Source organism: Dipodomys merriami, unplaced genomic scaffold (genome assembly GCF_024711535.1).
Source record: "Dipodomys merriami isolate MVZ:Mamm:240054 unplaced genomic scaffold, mDipMer1.0.p SCAF_7, whole genome shotgun sequence".
Taxonomy (NCBI): Eukaryota; Metazoa; Chordata; class Mammalia; order Rodentia; family Heteromyidae; genus Dipodomys; species Dipodomys merriami.
This window is the reverse complement of record NW_027206290.1, coordinates 33,942,176-33,960,690: the sequence shown is the minus strand read 5'-3', so window position 1 is coordinate 33,960,690 and position 18,515 is coordinate 33,942,176. Positions and strand designations below refer to the sequence as shown.

The 18,515-nt window shown below is 46.2% G+C and overlaps 1 protein-coding gene across 2 annotated transcripts in view; it reads left to right on the top strand.

Moving 5' to 3' along the window:
* Nucleotides 1-18,515, top strand: part of Kcnd3 (potassium voltage-gated channel subfamily D member 3) — a 234,014-nt gene that overhangs the window by 43,138 nt on the left and 172,361 nt on the right. The gene's annotated exons all lie outside the window — the stretch shown is intronic.

The following is an 18,515-nucleotide window of genomic DNA, read 5'->3' as shown; positions in this document are numbered from 1 at the left end:
CAAGTGGCAGGGTGGGGTGCCTGGAAGGGGATGCTGGAGGATCCTGTGCCTAGAGCAGAACTAGCTCTATCCCCAACAGGATCTACTGCCAGAACAGAGGGAGTCTCAGCTTTTAGGAGGGGACTCCTCAGGGGCCCTACTAACCTCCTCCCCAGCATTACAATCAAGAGCACCATTTGCTTTTTGAATTGCATCCTAACCTTTCATTAATTTGGAGTGGAATGACAATGGCAGATTTGTAGGTTGAACGTCCCTATCTGGCTTAGTAGGCTCTGGTGGTCTTTTGTCTTCTGCCCCTCTCCAGGCTCCCACTCATTCCAGCCTTCCTTCCCCAGGTAGGTCTCAAAAGACAGAGAGACCCAGCTTCCCTCCACCTCCCACCTCCCCTTTGGAGCTACTACCCCCACCTCCAGCCTGCTTGATTGGATTTTTTAATGTAGCTTTCCCCTCCTCTTTTGTATTTACATAATAATAAGTCTAATAAATAGTTGTCGAGAAGATGGATGAGGGCCCTGTCTCTCTGTTTTCCTGACAGATTTAGTCCTTTATGAAACTCGCCAAAGCAGAGGCTTTTCAACAGCTAATGAAAGGTAATCACTGTGAGGCTGGGTTTAGCTTGGAGTAATTGCAAAAAAGTACAAAACATGGAATCAGAGCTTCTAGATTTAGGTCCTAGACATGCCATTCCTGACTGAGTGACCTTCCTGAGCCTCAGTTTCTTCCCCTGTAAATTGAGGTGAAAAAGGCCTGCCATGCCCACTTCACTGGGTACAGGAGATAGAGAGAAAACTGAATGCATCTCCACATCTTCCATCCAATTCCTGAACTACTCTGGAGGCACATGAAGAGTACAGACTATAAAATGAGTGACCTCCATGTTGTTTTGATTTGCATTTCCTTTATGACCAGAGATGTTGAGCATTTCTCCATGTGTCTCTTGGCCACTTTTACTTCTTCTGAGAAAACTCTCTTTAGCTCATTAGCCCATTTATTAATTGGGTTATTGGTTCTTTGGGAGTTTAATTTTTTAGGCTCTCTGTATATTCTGAATATGAGGCCATTGTCTGATGTATAGCTGGCAGAAATCTTCCATTCTGTAGGCTCTTTTTAGCCTGCATGGCCTATTGCCATGCAGAAACTTTTTAGTTTGATACAATCCCATTTAATATATCTGGCCATAAAGGAACTGTAAATCAAAACCACTTTGAAATTCCTCCTAACTCTAGTTAGAATGGCCATTATCAAGAAAACAAACAATAACAGATGCTGGTGAGAATGTGACCAGATGAGAAACCTAACACTTTGCTGATTATACATACCACTCTGGAAAGTGGTATAAAGCTTCCTCAGAAAACTAAACATAGAACTTCCCTGTGATCCAGAAGTTCCACTCCTGGGTATATTTATCCAATAGATCACAAATCAGTAAAGCCACCAGCACAACTGTGTTCATTGCAGCACTATTTACCATGCCCAATATATAGAATCAGCACAGATGCCCCTCAGTGGATCAAGGAAATGTAGTGTGCATATACAATGCAATTTTACTCATCTGTTAGAAAAATAATATTGTATCATTTGTAACAAAATGGAAAGACCTGGAAAAAATTATGTTAAATGAAGTAAGTCAGGTTAAGAGAGACAAAAGTTGAATGTTTTCTCTCATATGTGGAAGCTTATAAATTAAGTAAATATTAGATGGTATGCAAGTATATAGAAATGTATTAACTGAAATATGGTAGGTTCAAGGGAGAACTCAAATAGTGTAATTTTTTAGAAAGGCAAAATCAAGCTTCTAACAAATGAACACCAGAAAATGGGTACTTGAAAGGAGTGATGGGGTCATGAGGAGAGGGGCAGATGAATGAAGAAGGGGGAGAATGCAGTAAAAAAAAAAAAATTTAATGCATATCATACAAAACTAAGAAAAGTGAGGGAAGGGTGGATTGAGAAGGATGGGTGAGAATATTGAAGAGGTGTCATTGATCAAGATACATTGTATTCATAAACTGCTTTGTTAAATGGCAACTGCTAAAAATAATAATATATTTTAAAGGAGAGGTAGACGTTAAACAACCACCCCAACTCCTGAGGAAACATTACAGGATCTGGGTTCTGCTGTCATTAGTTCTGTACCTCTTGTACAGTGTGACTTAGATTAAACCACTTGTCTTTTCTGGGCCAAAGTATCCTCCCCTGCAAAATGAGGATATTTCATGAGCCACTGTCTAGGAACCATCCCCAGCCTGATGGAGAGAGAACCAGTGCTCCATAATGGAGAAGGTTTTGGGGATGTACCTGTAGGTCAGGTGAGGCTGGGCAGCACAACTGTACCCTGTTTGCGGCTATTCTTATTGGCCAGAACTCAGCCAGCATTCCCTGGTTGCTTTTGAGCTCAAGTCAGGCTGTCAGTTTTCCCCGCATTCTACTCTCCATCTAGCCTGAATGAAGTGCACCCTTGCTTAACACTCATTTGCATTCCTGAGCATTCCATATCCATCCTTCCCAGCAGCACACCTGCCCCTCCCACCACCATGATCTTAGCATGGGTTCTTCAGCTGGGTCCCAGGCAAAAAGATCATGGCTTAAGAGCCTTTACCACTGGAGTGTTATAAACAGGCAAGCCCAAGTTCTGTAACTCACTAGAGGACTCTAATGAAAGTCTTAAACAAGGCAGCCCTTCAGTTCCCTGCCTAGAGAATGGAAGCACTATGGTTCAAAATGGAACCCTACTTTCTTGCTTCCTTTCCCCCTAACACATCTCACCCTGTGTTTTAGTTTGAAATCTCCTAAAACTACAGTGAAGGCCAGGGCTTGGATGATTCTAAGCCTCAAGTGTAAGAAGGAGTGGTGGTGGAGGCATGGAAGGCTCAGCCTGTGGGTACTTCTAAGAAACTGTGTTGCATACCCCAGAATCATATCCCCAAAGGACACCAAGCCCCAAACCCCTGAACTCCTGCCACCCACTGGCTGTGCTGTCAGCTTTGAAGGTAAACTGGAGAGAGCAAAGTCCTTCCTATGTGGACGCAGAGTAGGCACGATGTGCCATGGTGGGAGCTCTGGAATGGTCCCCACAGTCAGACACAGCATTTCATTCTCTGCTAGATATGTTTTGGATTTGTTGGGAAGGGGAGTGTGGATGGATGCTAGGGCTTGAACTCAGGAACTGGGCACTGTCCCTAAGGCTTTTCACTCAAGAATGAAGATATGCCACTTGAGCCACCATTCTACTTATGACTTTTTCCTGGTTAATTAGAGATAAGAGTTTCATGGACTTTGCTGTCCAGGCTGGCTTGTGTCTATGAACCTCAGATCTCAGCCTCCTGAGTAGCTATCATTACAGGCATGCACCACAAGTGACCAGCTTTGTGTTTCGTACTTACTCATTTCCTCATGGTCTGTTTCTTTCACCACATACAAACATCAGCCCCTCTGAGGCAGGAATTTATATCTAGAAGCATGCTTGGTGTCTAATAGACAATACATGAGTGAATGACTGCATGATTCAAAGGGGAAAAAATGTTGTTAGTACAGGACGTGGCATAGTGCACACGCTGTTATCATGGGCTCCTGCCCCATGGGGGTAGAAGGTAAGGGGGCAGAGGTCTTTCTTTATCATACCTCAAGCCTCCATGCCAGGATAAACTGGCAGATTGCAAGGACTGTTAAAGGCATCAACTATACTGCCAAAGGTGATCTGATCTGATGATTTTGGCAGCTGGTCAAGACTGTGTTTGGCATGCTCCTGATAGGCTGGCTGATGGATAGTGCCTCTTGGGTCCCGCCCTGAGGAACACTTGTCCTTGCTAATTGTATAGCAGAGGAAAGCTGTTTCCTATGTCAAAGGCAGTTTCTACCCTTCTGTCAGAACTTCAAAGACTGTATTCCAGCCACAGGCAGGGAGACAGGGAGCTTCGAGATCCCCTTTCTGGAGCCTGGTCCCAGGGCTCTGGGCTGTTTGGAGCAGGCCTGCCCCCTGGCTGCCTATCATCCATTGGGGATTACGGTGCCATTTGTTCTAATTCTTGTTGACATTTCATTTCACACGCTATTAAATGAACCTCTCCAGAAGGGATGGGAGAGAAGTTTGCTTTGGTGAGCAAGGAAAAGTAATGTGTACTCTGGGGTAAAACAAGGCCCTGATTTATTGCTGTGATAAAAACCAGAGTATATGCGGAGCCGGCCCCACACCCCCACACCCTGAATTCCCTGGGGAGCCGGTTGGGGGCTTTGAGGCTGGACTCTCCCAGGTTATATTTCCCGGAGGACCTGCTCAACCCCCACTGCTAGGAGGCAAAGAGCAAGGCAAGCACTGGAATCTGGAAGTGGGTGGGGGTCCCAGACCCTCCTGTACTGCACTAGAAGTTAACCACTCGCTCTGGGGAGCCTGAGCCCCAAACTCCTGCCCGGCCAGGCCATTGGCTTTCCTGGGCGGAGTCAGTGAGAAGAAGCAAAAACACTTGTCAGGTTTTATGTGTGAAGTTGGGCAGCAGTTGTACTCCACAGAGCCCTGCTCTGCTTTTTAACCCCCGAAGGAGCAGGGACTAGGGCTGGAGACAGATAGACCATTGCTGGGCAGAGCAGGACTTTCTGCCTCCTCCTTCCCTTCCTGCCTTCCTGCTTGCTTTGGGGGAGTCTACTGAGCACTGACCTGTGATGCACGGTGCCAGGAACAGCAGCAGCAAGCAAGGCAAACACAGCCCCTGCTCTTGGGGGAATTTGTGTGCAAAGGGGATGTGGGGTGCATTAGTGAAGAGTTGGAACATCTGGGTGCATAGGTAGAGTGGGCCACTGACAAAATACGATGCAAATACCTGAGCCTCAAGCCCAGCAGTCCTGATGTCACTCTGCTGGGATGCATTGGCATGTCAGTACCTCCTCAGATGATTTTCATGGATGACAGGCTAGAAAACCACAGTAATTCACTGCTATGAAGTAGGGTTCAAAAACACTCAGAAAGAAATAATCATGGTTGTGACTCAATGGCAGGTAGAGGGTCAGAGAAGGAACTTGAGGATGCTTTGCCTGAGATCAAGAATAAGAATTTGAACAGGTACTATGTGGCTCACACCTGTAACCCTAGCCACCTCAGGAAGCTGAGCTCTGAAGATCATGGTTCAAAGATAACCCAGGGGGAAAAGTCTGTGAGACTTTTATGTCCAACTAACCACCCAAAAGCCAGAAGTGGAGCTATGGCTCAAGTGGCAGAGCACCAGTCTTGAGCAAAAAAGCCAAGGGACAAAGCCCATGCTCTGAGTTCAAGCCTCAGTACTGGCAAAGAAGAAGATGAATAAGAGGTAGAAGCTGGGCACTGGTGGCTCATGCCTGAAATCCTAGCTACCCAGGAGGCTCAGATCATGGTCCGAAGCCAGCCTGAGCAGAAAGTCCATGAAACTCTTATTGCCACTTACAGAAAAAGCTGGAAGTGGTGCAGTGGCTCAAGTGGTAGAGTGCTAGTCTTGAGCAAAAAGAGCTTAGGGACAGCATCCAGGCCCAGAGTTCAAGGCCCAGGACCAGCATTAAAAATAAATAAATAAAAGGAAGAAGAAGAGGAGAAGGGAAAAGAGAAGAAAAAGAAGAGGAAGAAGTGTCCATGTGGTCTATAGTATATCTCCTCAGGGCCTGGACAAAGGCAGATTCTGATTCATTTAGTAGTTCTGAGTCCACCTGGACACACACTTGAGTCCACATACCTGGAGGACATCAATATAATGACTAAGGCAATCTGAGTGGGAGAAGCATTGCAGCTTGCAGGGGGCTGGCAGCCTGCTCTCAGGCTCTGGGGCCTTCCTTTTCCTTCTCACACAGTGCTTCTGACCTGCTCCAGCTATGCATTCTTAACACAGCAACACGCTTCAGAAAGGGGAAATGCCAGCCCCTCTCTGCAACCTTAGGTACAGGGAGTCACATAATCTCCCTGGGCCTCAACCTCTTCCTTTTATAAAGTGGGAGAATGGAATATTAAATGACTTACTACCTACAGAGTAAATAGCACCGTTCTTGGAATGTACCACATTTTCAGTAAAGGTTACTTGGTACTCTTAACTACTGTTCTCTTCCTTCTTTCTTCCTATTAAATAAACACACATAGCTGGATGCTGGTGGCTTATGCCAGTAATTCTCGCTAGTCAGGAGGCTGAGATTTGAGCATTGTGGTTTAAAGCCAGCCTGGGCCAGAAAGTCTGTGAGACTCTTATCTCCAGTTAACCACCAGAAAAGCCAAATGTAGAGCTGTGGCTCAAGTGCTAGACTGACAGCCTTGAGTGAAAAAGCCAAAGGACAGTGTCAAGGCCTGAGTTCAGATTGAGCCCCAGTATCAGCGTCCCCACGCGCATGTGTGTGCGCGCACACACACACACACACATACACATTCATGCACACACACATCCATGCACACACACACATTCATGCACCACACACACCCATGCATACACACACATTCATGCACACACCATATTCATGCATACACACACATTCATGCACACACACACACACACACACACACACACACACACACACATTCATGCACACACACTTCTCTACCTGGACACATGCCCATCCTGCTGTGGGAACTTAGTTAGAGAAAACTTCCCTGATCTCACTCATTGTACATGTTACTGTGTCCAGTATCCTGTCCTTATCCTATCCTTATCCTCTGTCTTGTCTTCCTTATACCTGCTATGGATGTCAGCTCGGATCCCTTTTTTGATCAGGACACAATTGTGCTTCATCTTCCTTAGAGCTAAAGCCGAAAGTCCCTTTGAAGCTGGAGACACTCCGTCTCCAGTCCCAGTGGCTTTCTCCTATTCCTCTAACCTACTAAGCATGCTCCTGACACAGGACCTCTGCAAAGGCTGCTTCTTATAATTTCCACTTAGAAACATACTAAAGAGGTCTTTCTTCGCAGTCTAGCAAAACTTGACTCTTCACCATTACTCACTCTCTCTCTGTGTACCCTTCTTGCATTATCCTCCACAGTACTGATCTCTATATGACATTTCTGGCTTTGTTTCTTTGTGCATTGTGTGGTGCTAGAATTTGAATTCAGGGAATTGTGCTTGCTACAGAGGTGCTATACTATTTGAGCCAAACCCTTAACCCTTTTTGCTTATTTGTTAGAAGTGCCTCAAATGTTTTGCCCAGGATTGACCTCTGATGGAGATCTGTGTACCTATGCCTCCTGCATAGTTGGGATTATAAACCAGAGCAACTTCTTTATTCTTCAGTACTGGGCTTTTAATGCTGTGGCCCATGCATGCTAAACTGTTTCTCTGCCACTTGAGCCACACTGCTAGCTCTGTTTTTTGTTTGTTGGTTGGTGTATTGTTTGGGGATACAGGGAGAGTTGCTGGTTACTTTTTACATAGAGTCTTTAGAATTTTTCTGCCCAGGCTGACCTTGAACTCATCTTTCCATTCTCAGACTGTCTAGTAGCTAGGATTATAGGCATGAGGCACTGGCACCCAGATCAGCTTGGGTTTTGAGATAGAGTCTTGTTAAGTTTTGTTTTGTTTTGTTGGCCTAAGATGGCCTTGAACTGCTATCCTCCCATCTCTGCCTCTCACACGTCTGGGATTATAGGCATGAGCCATAAGGCTTAGATTTGGCATATATACATTTCCTAATGGTAATCTAGCTTCTCACCTCTCCAAGAATGCAAGGACTCATTGTTTTGTTCCTGTTGAGTCCTGACTTCCAACTGCGTATATCAGAAGTATGTAATATATATTTGTTAAATACATGACTGACAGCAGGACCCATGTTCTCCTATGAACTGGGATTGTGACTGGCAGGAAGTAAGTACTTAATACAAGTTGAATGAGTGAGTGGATGGAGAAACAGACGGAGGAACTTGTTCCACATTCAGTTCCAACAATGACCTCAGGCAAGTCTCTTACCTTCCCCAGTCTTCATGTCCTTATACATAAACTGAAGGATGGGCTTGATGATTGGCCAGATGCCTTCTGTCATCAACAATCAGTAATTTTGTGTTTTTATGAGGACTTGGGACAGGGAGGAAACCTGTTTGGCTGAATGGGAGCTTGAAATCTTGAGACACTAAGTTGGGTCAGACTGGTGGGGGCTCTGAATGTTGTGCTTTGAACTCCAACTTCATTCCAAAAGCAACCAGAAGCCACTTCAGGCCTGATCAGTGTGTACTTTAGGAAGACTGTCTCAGCCAAGCAGGCTGGGAGGAGGAGAAGGTGCTAAGCCCCTGTCCAGCCATCCTCTTAGCAACTTTGCCAGAGTGCATGCAGGCCCACTCATGGTACAGAGGAAAGGCTGGTGAATCATTTCTCAGCTGGAACTGACCCGGGTAGAAGCCTGGCTCCTTCTCCTTAAACATTCCCAGAAATGGAGACCCAGGGGCCAAGAAGCCTGGCCCCGGTGGTATCTATTGATAGCCACACTGCCAGGTCTGGCTGTAGCCTCAAGGCACAGGCTGCTAGTTGAGTGAGTCAGGAGGGCTCTGAGAACACAAGTACCCAAGACTGTATCTTTTATTTTTTGTGGTGGGGGCGGGTCCGGTCATAGGGCCTGACCTCTGGGCCTGGGCACTGACCCTCAGCTCTTCAGCTCAAGGCTAGCGCTCTACCACTTGAGCCACAGCGCCACTTCCGGCTTTTTTTCTTTTTTGCTTATGTGGTGCTGAGGAATGGAACCCAGGGCCTCAAGCATGCAAGGCAAGCGCTCTACCCCTGAGCCACCTTCCCAGCCCGTAGTTTAGATTCTATTTGCGTGACAGACAGCCTTTCTCCTAGTAGAAGCAGCAATCTCTGTGGCCAGGCCTCCAGGGAGTCTGATGACCCAGCATGGCCAGCAAATGGAAAAGCACTGGGGCTGGTCACTGCAGCAGAGACATTGTGAATGCTGATCAGTGCAGGGAGGGGATGCCTGGATGGCTAGAGCTATTGTGTCTGCTTCCAGGAAGGGAATGTCCTGAGCCTCTGGGAACTCAGACTCAAACTCATCATGTCTATGATGTCCTCATTCGACCCTACCCGTTCTGTCCCCTCCCTTCCTTGCCCTCCTCACCCTGAAATCTGTTTCTTCCCCCTTTTTCCTCATCTCAGCAAATGACTGATCTAGACGATGTCACCATCTCCCCACGCAAGATCCATTGCCATCTGCCTGCTGACTGTACCTTCTAAATATGCTTGCATTCACTCCTGCCTTCTAATTCAGACCCTTGTCTTCTTTCTGGCATAGTCGTTCACTAGCCTTCTAACTGGTCTTCCAGTCTCTGGTCTCACCCATCCAACCCTCTCACAATGAATAATTGCAAAAATCATTCATCAGCCATTTATTCGTTCAAGGTGTGCTGAGTAACTCATATGTGCCAGGAGCTATTGTAGGCTCTGGAGAGGTAGTGATAGGTAGGGACAACAGTGCCACAAAGCTCTTAAAGAATACTGGAGGCACCATGCAGGAAACATGGGAACATTTCATCCTGATAACTTGTGCTTTTTGTGGTTCCTCTGGATTTGCTGATTACACATGTGCACGTGTGTGTGTACACACACACACACACACACACACACACACACACACACAGGGAAAAGGAAAGGCAAGAGGTTGGCAAGTGCTTGTCAGAGCCATGTCTACTTGAATAAGTGACGGTCCTCAAGGTTAATAGGACTTCTGGGGACCCCTCTCTCACCCAGAGAAGCCAAGATCCTGAATGGGAAGGCAAAGCCTTCCTTTCTTTTTTTGATCTATACTTATCACCCTGGCCTCAGCTTTCCCTGCCCCATTGTGTGCCTTGATGATACCCAAAGACGCTGTCCATTTTCCATTATCTTGTGGCCAATACCTCTTGCTGATCCCTGTATCTAGAATACTATTCTTCCCTTTCTTCCTTGGGTACTAACCTTATACTTTAAGACAGCCGCCTCCTCCAGGAAGCCCACCTGGCCCTCTGTTTAGCATCATGATCACCCTTGTATGCTCAGAGTCCACTTGTTCTACTGAACCTTGTTTTCATCTGGGAACCTTCTGCTCCCCTGTGCTGGCACGTCTTTGGGACTTAGTAAATATTAATAAGCTGGGTAAGTCCTCCCCACCCCATCTCAGCCATGAGGCAAATGCTCCCTAAGGGCCCACTAGTTGTCAGCTAGGGCTCTCCCATTCCCATTTTCTTGCCAAAATATAAACAGTGTTACTGAAACGTATACAGGGCAATCTGTGAGTGAGTGTAAATGTGTGTGTGTGTGTGTGTAATCAGCAAATCCACAAAAAGCACAATTTATCAGGATAAGATATTTCCATGTTTTCTGCATGAATTATACTGAGTAGGCCTGTGCTGTGCATCTTGCTATTTTTATAAGTCAGTCTTGCGGAGTTTATTTTCCTCTAACACATTTATTGAGATGATGACACAGGGGTATGTGGATGTGGATAATTGAAAAGTAGATTGGGAATTTTGTGTCCTCCATGTAATGTGAGGAAGGTGCTGACACACCTTGGGTCCACAGTGAGGTTTATGGGCCTTCCATTTCTTTCCCACAAACCTCAACAAGGAAGGGCTTGTCTATCAATTTACCACAAAGAAAAGACTGTTCCAGGTTCATACCAAAACTGAGTTAGCTGGTGCCCATAAGGACTTAGCACAGTTCATGGCACACATACATGTTCTAACAAAGATAGAGTCTGCCGCCATCTTCATCATTATTCTCACTGCTATGTCATTTTGATTATTTAATATCTCACTATTATTATGATCACTAACTATATCACCAAAATACTGAAGATTTGCATCTCCCAAGGGAAAGGGACATGTTTTTTTTCCCTCTCTTGGAGCAATTACAACCAAATAAGAATAAGATATTTAAATAATTTCATTTATGTAGATATCTCTCTACATTAATGAGTAAAAACAAGCAATTCAATTATCTGGGAGTGAGGAAAGCAAGTGACTGCACAAATAATCCAAAAGCTACAAGAGCAGGCTCCAACGTGAATTCAGCAAGCTTCCTGCAATCATGTTGGAGAATATGAGGTGGTCTGGCTAGGCCAGTTTAAAAAGTTTGGTTGGTGAAGTGTTAGAAGGACCTTGTGGTAAAAACAGCTCAATGCATAAAAGGGCCCCTCAATGGCAGGAGCTCTGTTGATGGCATTTCTATGAGTCATTCTCATGAATTTGAGCAGCTAAAGTCAGGAGAATTTTTTTGTCAGTTATTATAATGTTTGAATTTAAGACCTGGGAGCTGTCCCTCAGCTTCTTTTACTCAAGGCTAGCAGTCTAACCACTTTGATCCAGAGCTTCACTTCCAGTTTTCTGGTGGTTAATTGGTTGGTTGGTCATGAAGTTTCCTATCCAGGCTGGCTTTGAACCAAGATCCTTAGATCTCAACGTCCTGAGAAGCTAGGATTACAGCTGTGAGCCATGAGTGCCCAGCCATGAGATCTTTGTGGGGGTTGAAAGTATAGGTTTGGGGTGTCCATGCATACTTTTGTGATCATGAATGGACAGATGAACAGACAGATAGATGGAGAGATGGTTAAATTTGGCTGTAATCTGACAACCTCCATTGGACCCTTCATGCCTCCTTTTAGAGTCAAGAAGAGAAGTCATTCATCTGCCAATTGGCCTGCATAAACAAACAAGTAGCTAAGTATAGATAGCAGTACTTGAACACAAGTGCCCTGTAGTGTCACTTGGAATGGGGATACGTTTTAACAACTAGAGTGCATATATATATAAAATCTTCTCCTATATATAAATATGTATGATAAAGCTTAATTTATAGGTTAGCCATAGAAAGAGACAGACAACTATAACTAATAATAAAGTAGAATAACTACAATAATATACCATGGTAAAACTTAGATGAATGTGGTCTTTCTCTCTTTCTCTTCTCTCTCAAAATATTTTACATGTTCTCCCTTCTTCCTGTGATAATGTGAAATCATTCCATTGCCTATTTAACGGCATGAAGGTAAGCAAATAATTCAGGTGTTACCATGCAGTGTTAGGCTACTGCTTGAGCACTGCAGAAACACAGCCCGGCTGTACTTCAACAGTAGCTCTGATACTGAGATGCCTTCTGAGTGAGTAACTATAGGGCTGGGAGCATCTAGTTTAGACACCCTGGACAAAGGGATGATTCCCATCCAAGGATGGCACAGATCTTTTATCATGATACTCCAGAATGGCAAGCAATTTAAAACTTATGGATTAGAGCTGGAATTCCCCATTTAATATTTTTGCATCGTGGCTGACCACAGGTAACTGGAACCTCGGAAAGCAAAATCTGAGGAAAGGCAAGACCACTGTGTGTGTATTGATCTGTTTCATAATCACTGCAGTCCCATGAATGTAGATACTATTAGCTTCTCCATTTTAGGCATGAGGAAACTGAAACCTAGAGGGTTGAAACACTTGTCTAAATTCACCCAAGCTGGTAGATGCCTGAGACAGGACGAAGACTCCAACTCCAGAGGCTATGCACATCATCAGTTCCGTACCTGCATCATCTCCATCTTTATTAGACACACATACAATAGATTTACATCTTCCTTTTCCTTTCTAAGAATAACAGCGGCCTTTCTACAACATATAGAAGTCAGGATGGTAGTCTGGGATTCATTTATAAACCCCAGTGGTGACTTTTGATAGTCATATGAACCTGGGCTGCTCAAGCCTTCTTGACTGAGGCTGAAGCACCTCGTGGTGGCCAGAATGCCCTTACTGCGGTTTTCCTCATCTTCCTTCCCTGATAGCTTGGAAGGGCTTTGTATGACTTGACACCTGAACTTGGGCTAAGCCCCCTGATCAGCCCATGCTCTTGATTTTTGCCTCTTCAAGTCAGAGAAAGAACTAGCTGGGCAAGTGGAAATGGGTGGAGTGGAGGTCATCTTCCCTTGGTGGGCCCTGCTATTGGAGCCTGTAGTCCATGCTGAGAGAGCTAAGCCAGGAAAACGGCCTCCTAGGCCCCAGCCTTGCTTCCAAACTGTCCTTCTCTTCAGCAGGGGCCAATTATATGCTAAGAAACTCTAGTTCCTGGGGATGGCAGCTGTTTATAGATCTCACCAAGACAAAGACAATGTCCACCTGGAGAGAGAAGAGTCTGTTTGGGCCAGAAACACTAGCCTGATGTCATCACAGCTGTACAACCCTCCCTGCTTCTTTGGGAAGTCTGGAGTGAATGTGGGGTCATGCAGAGGTTCTCATCCTGATCTCCATCCCCGTCCACACAGGCCAACTCTGAGAACTCACTTCCTCACTCACCCCCATCCCCGCCCCCCCCCCCCCAGGGCAGCCTTGACCTCTCTTCCCAGCCTGCTCTCCCTCCCACTCAGCCTTTTGACATTGACATTGCTGGTTCTCTGTTGCCCTGATAGGCTGTTTCTTGACTTACTGAATCCTTGCCAGCTCCCCCACAAACCCAGAGGCATGTGGGCATAGAGAATTAGAATCCATCTTAGTAGCTGCCTTCAGAAATATATAATCAAGGGGTAAATCTGCCTCTAAAAACCATAAAATGCATCATAAACATCAGAGAAAAACAGAAAGGAATTTGGATGAATTTCATCACTCCAGTGACAAAGATAAATGAGAATCGACTATGTTTCCAGGGTTGAACTCCTTAGCCTTGGGTGGCCAAGACAGCTGCCTCTTGTCATAGGAGGGGAAAATAACATAAAGCCCCCCAAGCCCTATTACTTGCCCTCTTTCTACCGACCAACACCAAGCAAGTAGTATATTCTTCTATGACTTCGTTTCCTCACCTGTGTTGTAGGAACAGCCTGATCGCATTGTGGTGGTAAACGGAATAAAAAGGAATGGTGGCTGCAAAATGTCTAAGACGCAGTCAGCACTTACCAAATCTTCCTCCTATCCCTTCTCTAAGAATAGTACCATGCACAAAAGTGTGTGCCTGTGCTTAAACACAGGCGAGCCACTTCGAGTAGGGAAAGGAGGCCTCTCAGTTAGGTAGATAGGAATAACAATTGGCAGACATAGCACATGACAGCACATGGCCCATCAAGACACTTCCCATAATGCCCTGGATTCCCACTCAACCAATGAAAAAAGCACACACACAAGCTGTCAAGCAATCAGCACAAAACCCGAGGGAGCAGATATGAGAGGACCCCCTCCCCTACAACTATTCTTCTATCTATAGAGAGACAGACAGACAGGTAGGTAGGTAGATAGATAGATAGATAGATATGAGGAAACTAAAGTCCAGAGAAGTTAAGCCACTTGTTCAGTCAGACAGCCTGTGAATAGTATAGCTAGGATTTGAAGCCAGGCTCCTGAATCTGCACTTTCAGCCCACATGAGGAAAACAATGGGCTTTCCTTTCTCTTCCCTAAGGACAAGAACATCTGCTCTCAGGAAGAGTTGAAGGGCTTTCTTTTCTTGAAGCAGAGGTAGAGGCTTCCTCCATATCCCTGGGTTTGTGCTTTTTACTCTGGGTGATATTAAGGCTATGTAAAACATGATGAAGGCTCTGAGAATAAAGCCATACCAAAAGGGATTCTCAGAGAAGCCCCTAGCTTCTGTGTCCCTCCTCTGTTTCCAGTCTTCCTTACTTCCCATCTCTTTCCCATTCACCCCTGCAGACAGCCAGTTTCCAATCTATCCTTCCTGTATCCCTTCTCTGCACATGAGCAAGGTTCTCTGCACATAAGCACAGTATCTGACTAATTTCTTAAATCCCTCTTTCTTACCCGGGGTCTCAACTCCTTCATCACACAGACAGGGTGGGGACTGGATAAAAGCCCCTAATGAGCTCACACATTGGTTCAAAACAGCACACACTTGCAGTGTCAGAATCTTTCTCGGCCCCAGAGCTGAGCTGCCTGGTGTATGGACCCTGCCATAGCCTACTGGCCTCTTGCTGCTCCAGAAAGCCTACACTGAGTCTTGCCATGTTCTTCCTGTCCTTATCATGAAAGAAGGGACCAGCATCCCCAGGCTGTAGAGGTAGAAACTGAGGCTCAGAGAGGCTTTTAAGTCATGAGGTCAATTACATGACAACGCAGCTGACTGAAAACCAGGGCTTCCATTTTCTGTACAGCTGGGGTACAGAAAGGAATTGGGGAAGAGCTCAGCCAGAGCTGAAAACTAGGGACAGGCAAGTGCCCAGGGACAAGAAAGGCAGCAGATAGAAACCCTTGCCCACAACCCAGGCGGGGGGTTGTTCATTGCTTCACTGGGTCAGCCATTAAGCCAGTCACCCAGCCAGCCAGCATTCAGTGGACACTACTGTGCCTTTCTGCAGCGCACCTGTGGGAGTGCTCCAGCTTCAGGGAAAACCTGCTGCTCCAGACCCCCTGTGCTGTAGTGACTTAGGGCAATAAACTGTGAGGCCAGGTGTGCGGATGGAGGTGGATGAAACCATCTTTCTGGGTCCCCTTCAGTGCCAGAGTTCACTGACGACCAAATGGAGCTTTCCTGTGTATTAACACCTGTTTTCTTGTTCTTTCGCTCCTTTCCTTCCTTGTTTTTTTCTTTCTTCCTTCTTTCTGTTCGTGTGCATGTGTATGTGTGTATGTGTGTGCGTGCATGCACACACGTGAACATGTACATGCAGGTGTATGCCAGTACTGGAGCTTGAACTCAGGGCCTCATGCTTGGCTTTTTTTGTCAAGACTGGCAGTTTACCACTGGAGCCATAACTCCACTTCCAGCTTTTTGTGGTTAATTGGAGATAAGTATCTCAGAGACGTTTCTGTCCAGGCTAGCTTCAAACAGCAATCAGATCATCATATCTCAGCCACCTGAGTACCATCATGGGGCTTCCCTTTTCAAGTCATTTTGCTATAAGTCCAAAACCGAAGCCCAACACAACTTAACTGCTTTGGAGGAGAGGAAAAAAAAAACCAAAACAGTGAATTACATCAAATCATCCTGCTTTGTCCCTCATCCCAGCAGCCTTTCTATCTCTGCCTACCTAATTAGCTTCTTCTCCAAACCCAAAATATGATTAAATCTGTATTAAAAATATCTGTGCTCAGACACACCTGAGCATTTTCTAAATTTAGCAGAAGGACAATAGGCCTTGGGTTACTTTAATTGGGTGCACGGTTTCTGCAGGACTACATTTTAATTTGGATTTCCAGAGCATTTCTGTCTCCTGGCATTTAAATCGTGTTGCAGAGCAAGGGGAAGCAAGCGGTCCTTCATAACTGCCCTCCCCACTTGCCTTGTAGCTGAATGAACAATGTAATTCCCTCTGGTGGGGGGAGGGGACAGGTAGCTAAGTGCTTCTCTCCCCTCTCCCCAACCCTCCCCACCTCCACCTCACCACCACTATTGGCTTCCAGAGCTCAGCTTTGGGAGGTTGGGAGGCCCAGGCAGGATGGGAGTCTTCGTTTTGGAGTCCCTGCGGGGGTCACCTGTCACCTGCTTTCCCTGCCAGTCCCCTAGCTCCTGCTGCCTGGGAGGAGCACCTTCTTAGTGAGGAACCACATCTCCAAGGCTCTGGCTGTTTCCTTGCAAAAAAATGAAGCAGCCCACTAACAATAATGAAGCCCCCCTCTCCCCCCGTGGGCTTCTGACAAAGGGCTTGAATGGTTTCCTTGATTGTACCTGTCACTTCCATCCAGGAGGAAGGATGATGATGATATTCACAAGTGGGAACCACTGGGGTGCAGACAGCCTGGCATTCTCCATGGAGAGCAGTTTATTGAGAGTGGGGGGGGACCCAAAGATGGTAGTCAGGCCTCCCCCCGGGAGTTACCTCCCATAGGTAGGACAGGGTGGGCGAACTCAGTGGGGCAGGGGACTGGTGTGAAGATCCTTGGTTTCCCCTAAGGGTTCTCAGCTCTCTGCTGGAATTATTGCACCAGGTGCTTGCAACTGATTTCCAATTTGCAAAGCAAAACAAATTTGCATTAATCAGAAAAATCCACAGGAAAAGACTGTTTAGATTTTACTGCAGCTGCCAGAGCCATTCAGATTCCAAGTTTATGGGAGGCTCTGTTAACCCTGATGCCATCACAGGCTGCTTATCTCTTGCTTGAAGCAATCACATCTTTGGAACAGAGGTTTCCTCCCTGGCATCAGGCGGTGTGGCTTTTTCTTTTTCTTTACCTCACAGGGCAGGAGGTAGGTACCAGGGCTTGTCCTAGCCTTCTGCGACTCTGCTCCCAGGAAGGGCTGTGTATGGAGTGATGTGAAGTCTGTTCCAGGTTTTCCTGTGGTCCAGGTCACCTTTGATTTATACTTCTGAGCATTCACTCTCCCAGGAAGTTTCTTCATTCAGGAGGGTCTCTCTGGCTCAAAGGGAGACTCAGAAGATGGAAACAGCTTAGCCTTCGCTTATGCAAATACAGTCCAAGTGGGCCATTGTCTCCAAACCAATCAGAATGCATTTGAAGCCACACAGGAGTGGGCTCAGTGACCCAGGTCCTGCCTTAGCCAGGCTTCATTATTGCTTCTCTCTACGTGGCTGGACAGCATCTTGGACTGCACTCCGTGTTCCTGGAGCACAGGTGAGGCATGCTTTGGAGAGGGGTCTTCTTGGAGAGCTTTAACATTAGGGTATTCCCATCTACCTTAAGCTCTGAGAGACTGAGCTTCACAGGGAGTACATGAGCCTTGTCCTCTTTACTATATGATGGCCTCTTTCCTGCTATACCACTCGTTCATTTCACAGATACCTGTTGAGCTCCTCCATGGTAAGCATGACCTGATAATAATTTCGTGCAGAGAGGAATGAAGCCCTTACCCTTAGGGAGACTGCCTCTCAGTGGGGGTGATAACCCAGAGATATGCAAGCAGGAAAAATGCAATAGGCTAGTAGAGCTAGGTAAAGAAGACTAAAGGAAGCTTAGGAACATAGCTCAGGTGACAGAGCACTTGCCTGGCAAGCATGAGGCCCTGAGTTCAACCATGGCTCAGCTACTTCACAACACACACACACACACACACACACACACACACACACACACACACACACACACACACACACACACACACACACACACACACTAAAACAGTGGGTGGAAGCGGTCAAGGCAGGTTGGGTTTGGGGGTAGTAGGCAGGGAAGGCCCTAATAAAAGATGAACAGCAAGCTGGATGCTAGTGGCTCATACTTGCAATTCTAGCTACTCAGGAGGCTGAGATCTGAGAACCATAGTTCAAAGCCAACCCAGGGGGAAAAGTCTGTGAGACTCTTATATCCAATTAACTACCCAATAGCAATGAGGCTAAAGTGGCCAAGTGCCACTTTGAGAGAAAAAGTACCCAGGCCCTGAGTTCAAGCCCCAGAATCAGCACACACTGAGAGAGAGAGACAGAGAGAGAGAGAGAGAGAGAGAGAGAGAGAGAGAGAGAGAGAGAGAGAGAGAGAGAGAGAGAACAACAATCTCAAAGAAGAGAGTGAGCCATTCATGCACTGGGAGGAAGAACCTTCCAGACAGAGGGAGCAGGCTCAGGACTTCCTGGAGGTGAGGTCAGAAAAGAGAATAAGGCCCATACCCTGGGTCCTTAAAGACCACCATATGCCAGAGCTAGTGTTTGGCTTCAACCTTCCTGTTCTAGTATTTCCAAATCCAT